The following is a 5,882-nucleotide window of genomic DNA, read 5'->3' on the forward strand; positions in this document are numbered from 1 at the left end:
GACTTAATGATAGGAAAGTGGTGGCGTATTGATGAACGTTGCTCTTGTTGAAGAATCAAACCTAGAAAAGCTCTAGACTCGATGAAGAACAATAAGGAATGAATGAGGAAGGTGGCGGCAATAGCTAGGGTTCTTTAGGGTTTCTTTTAGTGCTAGAAACAAGAAAAGAAACAAGATTAAAAATAAGATAAACAAAAGATAAAGGAATTAAGAATACAGAAAATAACCAAGAAATCAAAGATCTCCCTTATGAAAGTGAACGGTAAAGATGATTGATGGCGTGGATGGATGTGGAAAATCGATGGATAATGTCCTATCGAGCCCTCCTAGTCGCAATGAAAAGGCAAACACGATAATATGGCTCTAACCAACCCTCCTAGTCGCAATGAAAAGGCAAATTGGAGTGTGAAGATTAATCTCTCTCACAAGAACTTGAAAGAACTCCAGGAGAAGAAGCTTCAAAGGCACAAGGCAATCAGCACTTGCAAAAACAAACTCTTGTTGTATTATTGATCAAAGAAATCTGATTTACAAAGTTGAATGAAGCCTCCTTTATATAGGGGCTGAATTCTAAAGGTCCTAAATAACTAAAGAATAAAATATTAATAAACTAAACATGTTTTAACTCTAATTCCTAATAAAATAATAATAACTAAAAATATTGTTTTAACCCAACCTTAATTCCTAATAAAATAATAATGATCCTAAAGATAATTAATCATCCTATATTAAATTATATTACAAATAATCAATATAAATATTGAAATTCGTAATATTTACAAATAACGTATTAATCCCGTATAGGATTTCCTGCATGCACCGTCTTCAGTAAAATGACCATATCTTGAGTTCCCGATATCGGATTGATGCGATTCAAGAACCGTTGGAAAGATAAGAGACAGACGGTTGTATCTCCAGAAGACATGTCGACCGGATAACAACTGGATACACTTCAAAAAGTTGTTGCAAATCTTCTGCTATTAGACCCTTCCGGATGAATGCTTGAACTGCGATTTGAAGCTTGTCTTTAAGAAGTTTGGTCCGGCCTCGTGTGATAGGTCCAAGTGGTATAGTAAATTCATCATCCTTAGCTTTAGGGCATGTGGTGCATGTATCACTTAATCACACTATGGATGTTTTTTCATTACTGATTTTAAGGGAGTTCTTTCTAACCCTATCTTATATTAGATCATTTATACATTCTATTCTATCATAAGCATGCATTCACATGTTAGTATAAGTTATCATATTATTATTTCCATCCTATGCTTAGTTGATCAAGTCCTTCATATCATTCAAATATATGCTATGATTACATATCATTTCTTAGGATAATATTATTACTGTTTCCATTTATCATTTATTATGAATACCATGTTAAATGATATTCATGAATGCAACATATATCCACAATGTTATTTCAAGCATGTTAAGTATGCTATATTAGTCTTGCATTCTTTTAAGCATGATTATCACATATACATCAAGGCAACATATTATCATTCATTTTATCAGCTCCTATGCATTCATTTTACCACTTAGGCTTTATGCATTAGTTCATACATATTATAAGATGATATATTTAGCTCATGACCTTCAATCATAGCTCACATTACCATATTCATGCATGGCAGCAAGGTATTTAGCTCATATCAGCTCAATGCCATGGACTTACCTTGTTTCCTTGCACATGTAGGTACATTGGATCATGGCACACGTTGGGTAGCTTGGTGGATTATTTAGACATCCAATGGAGCTCACAAATAGCTCACAAGGAACATGGCAACTCATGGAACACTAAGGCAAGCTCAATTCAGCTGGAAGAGCTCAAGGCTAGCTAAACTCAGCTAGTTGGACAATTTGGAGCTGAGTTGTCAAAATGATATCAATGGTAGCTGAATGAAGCTGAACATGCTGTTATGGAGCTCACAAGGACTCGGCTAGGAAGCTTGTTCACAAACAGCCCCATGCTTGCTAAGCTAGCTCCACATTCAAGCTAGCTAGGAGGAGACACTTGCACGCCCAAGATCATTTAAATCATGTATTTTCATAAAAAATTATGTATTTTCAAAGGGGTTTCAACCTTGACTGAACCATCAAGTGTTATTCGGCCTAACCCCTTTGAAAACTATAAACAGGCCATCATATTCATTTAATTAGACCTTTTTGATTAATACAAGTGAGATTATTCTCTTTCTTAAGTCCTGGTGACTTTTATTGACTTATCAAATATTTTTATACTTGTGGCGTCAACCCCTTTCTAGTTCTTATAACTAGTGTGTCAAAGTCCTTTATACCACCTGATACGATCCAGACAAGCTCCAATTTTCTCCATGACTTAATCACACTATGGATGTTTTTCATTGCTGATTCTAAGGGAGTTCTTTCTCACCCAATCTTATATTAGATATTTATACATTCTATTCTATCATAAGCATGCATTCACATGTTAGTATAAGTTATCATATTATTATTTCCATCCTATGCTTAGTTGATCAAGTCCTTCATATCATTCAAATATATGCTATGATTACATATCATTTCTTAGGATAATATTATTACATGTTTCCATTTATCATTTATTATGATACCATGTTAAATATTCATGCATACAACATATATCCACAATGTTATTTCAAGCATGTTAAGTATGCTATATTAGTCTTGCATTCATTTAAGCATGATTATCACATATACCTCAAGGCAACATAATTATCATTCATTTTCTCAGCTCTTATGCATTAATTTAGCACTTAGGGTTTATGCATTAGTTCATACATATATAAGATGATATATTTAGCTCATGACCTTCAATCATAGCTCACATTACCATATTCTTGCATGGTAGTAAGGTATTTAGACTTACCTTGTTTCCTTGCACATGTAGGTACATTTGATCATGGCACACGTTGGGGTAGCTTGGTGGATTATTTAGACATCAAATGAAGCTCACAAACAGCTCACAAGGAACATGGCAGCTCATGGACCACTAAGGAAAGCTCAATTCAGCTGGAGGAGCTCAAGGCTAGCTAAACTCAACTAGTTGGACTATTTGGAGCTGAGTTGTCAAAAATGATATCAATGGTAGCTGAATGTAGTTGAACATGCTGTTATGGAGGTCACAAGGACTCGGCTAGGAAGCTTGTTCACAAACAACCCCATGCTTGCTAAGCTAGCTCCACATTCAAGCTAGCTAGGAGGAGACACATGCACGCCCAAGATCATTTAAATCATGTATTTTCATAAAAAAAATTATGTATTTTCAAAGGGGTTTCAACCTTGACTGAACCATCAAGTGTTTATTCGGCCTAACCCCTTTGAAAACTATAAGTAGGCCATCATATTTCATTTTTAATGAGACCTTTTTGATTAATACAAGTGAGATTATTCTCTTTCTTAAGTCCTGGTGACTTTTATTGACTTATCAAGTATTTTTATACTTGTGGCATCAACCCCTTTCCCCTTGATACTTCTGGTTCCTAGTTCTTATAACTAGTGGGTCAAAGTCCTTTATACCACCGGATACAATCCAAACTAGCTCCAATTTTCTCCATGACTTAATCACACTATGGATGTTTTTCATTGCTGATTCTAAGGGAGTTCTTTCTCACCCTATCTTATATTAGATCATTTATACATTCTATTCTATCATAAGCATGCATTCACATGTTAGTATAAGTTATCATATTATTATTTCCATCCTATGCTTAGTTGATCAAGTCCTTCATATCATTCAAATATATGCTATGATTACATATCATTTCTTAGGATAATATTATTACTTGTTTCCATTTATCATTTATTATGAATACCATGTTAAATGATATTCATGAATGCAACATATATCCACAATGTTATTTCAAGCATGTTAAGTATGCTATATTAGTCTTGCATTCATTTAAGCATGATTATCACATATACATCAAGGCAACATAATTATCATTCATTTTATCAGCTCTTATGCATTCATTTTAACACTTAGGCTTTATGCATTAGTTCATATATATTATAAGATGATATATTTAGCTCATGACCTTCAATCATAGCTCACATTACCTTATTCATGCATGGAAGCAAGGTATTTAGCTCATATCAGCTCAATTCCATGGACTTACCTTGTTTCCTTGCACATGTAGGTACATTAGATCATGGCACATGTTTGGGTAGCTTGGTGGATTATTTAGACATCCAATGCAGCTCACAAACAGCTCACAAGGAACATGGCAGATCATGGAACACTAAGGAAAGCTCAATTCAGCTGGAGGAGCTCAAGGCTAGCTAAACTCAGCTAGTTGGACTTTTTGGAGCTCAGTTGTCAAAAATGATATCAATGGTAGCTGAATGAAGCTGAACATGCTGTTATGGAGCTCACAAGGACTCGACTAGGAAGCTTGTTCACAAACAGCCCCATGCTTGCTGAGCTACCTCCACATTCAAGCTAGCTAGGAGGAGACACATGCACACCCAAGATCATTTAAATCATATATTTTCATAAAAAAATCATGTATTTTCAAAGGGGTTTCAACCTTGGTTGAACCATCAAGTGTTTATTCAGCCTAAACCCTTTGAAAACTATAAATAGGCCATCATATTTCATTTTTAATGAGACCTTTTTTATTAATACAAGTGAGATTATTCTCTTTCTTAAGTCCTAGTGACTTTTATTGACTTATCAAGTATTTTTATACTTGTGGCATCAGCCCCTTTCCCCTTGATACTTCTGGTTCCTAGTTCTTATAACTAGTGGGTCAAAGCCCTTTATACCACCTGATACAATCCAAACTAGCTCCAATTTTCTCCATGACTTAATCACACTATGGATGTTTTTCATTGTTGATTCTAAGGGAGTTCTTTCTTACCCTATCTTAAATTAGATCATTTATACATTCTATTCTATCATAAGCATGCATTCACATGTTAGTATAAGTTATCATATTATTAATTCCATCCTATGCTTAGTTGATCAAGTCCCTCATATCATTCAAATATATGCAATGATTACATATCATTGCTTAGGATAATATTATTAAACGTTTGTATTTATCATTTATTATGAATACCATGTTAAATGATATTCATGCATACAACATATATCCACAATGTTATTTCAAGCATGTTAGTATGCTATATTAGTCTTGCATTCATTTAAGCATGATTATCACATATACATCAAGGCAACATAATTATCATTCATTTTATTAGCTCTTATGCATTCATTTTAGCACTTAGGCTTTATGCATTAGTTCATACATATTATAAGATGATATATTTAGCTCATGAACTTCAATCATAGCTAACGTTACCATATTCATGCATGGCAGTAAGGTATTTAGCTCATATCAGCTCAATGCCATGGACTTACCTTGTTTCCTTGCACATGAAGGTACATTGGATAATGGCACACGTTGGGTACTTGGTGGATTATTTAGACTCAATGCAGCTCACAAACATCACAAGGAACATGCAGATCATGGAACACTAAGGAAAGCTCAATTCAACTGGAGGAGCTCAAGGCTAGCTAAACTCTGCTAGTTGGATTATTTGGAGCTGAGTTGTCAAAAATGATCTCAATGGTAGCTGAATGTAGTTGAACATACTGTTATGGAGCTCACAAGGACTCAGCTAGGAAGCTTGTTCACAAACAGCCCCATGCTTGCTAAGCTAGCTCCACATTCAAGCTAGCTAGGAGGAGACACATGCACGCCCAAGATCATTTAAATCATGTATTTTCATAAAAAAATTATGTATTTTCAAAGGGGTTTCAACCTTGACTGAACAATCAAGTGTTTATTCGGCCTAACCCCTTTGAAAACTATAAATAGGCCATCATATTGATTTGTAATTAGACCTTTTGATTAATACAAGTGAGATTATTCTCTTTC

Source organism: Hibiscus syriacus, unplaced genomic scaffold, assembly GCF_006381635.1.
Source record: "Hibiscus syriacus cultivar Baekdansim isolate YM2019G1 unplaced genomic scaffold, ASM638163v2 tig00110151_pilon, whole genome shotgun sequence".
Taxonomy (NCBI): domain Eukaryota; kingdom Viridiplantae; phylum Streptophyta; class Magnoliopsida; order Malvales; family Malvaceae; genus Hibiscus; species Hibiscus syriacus.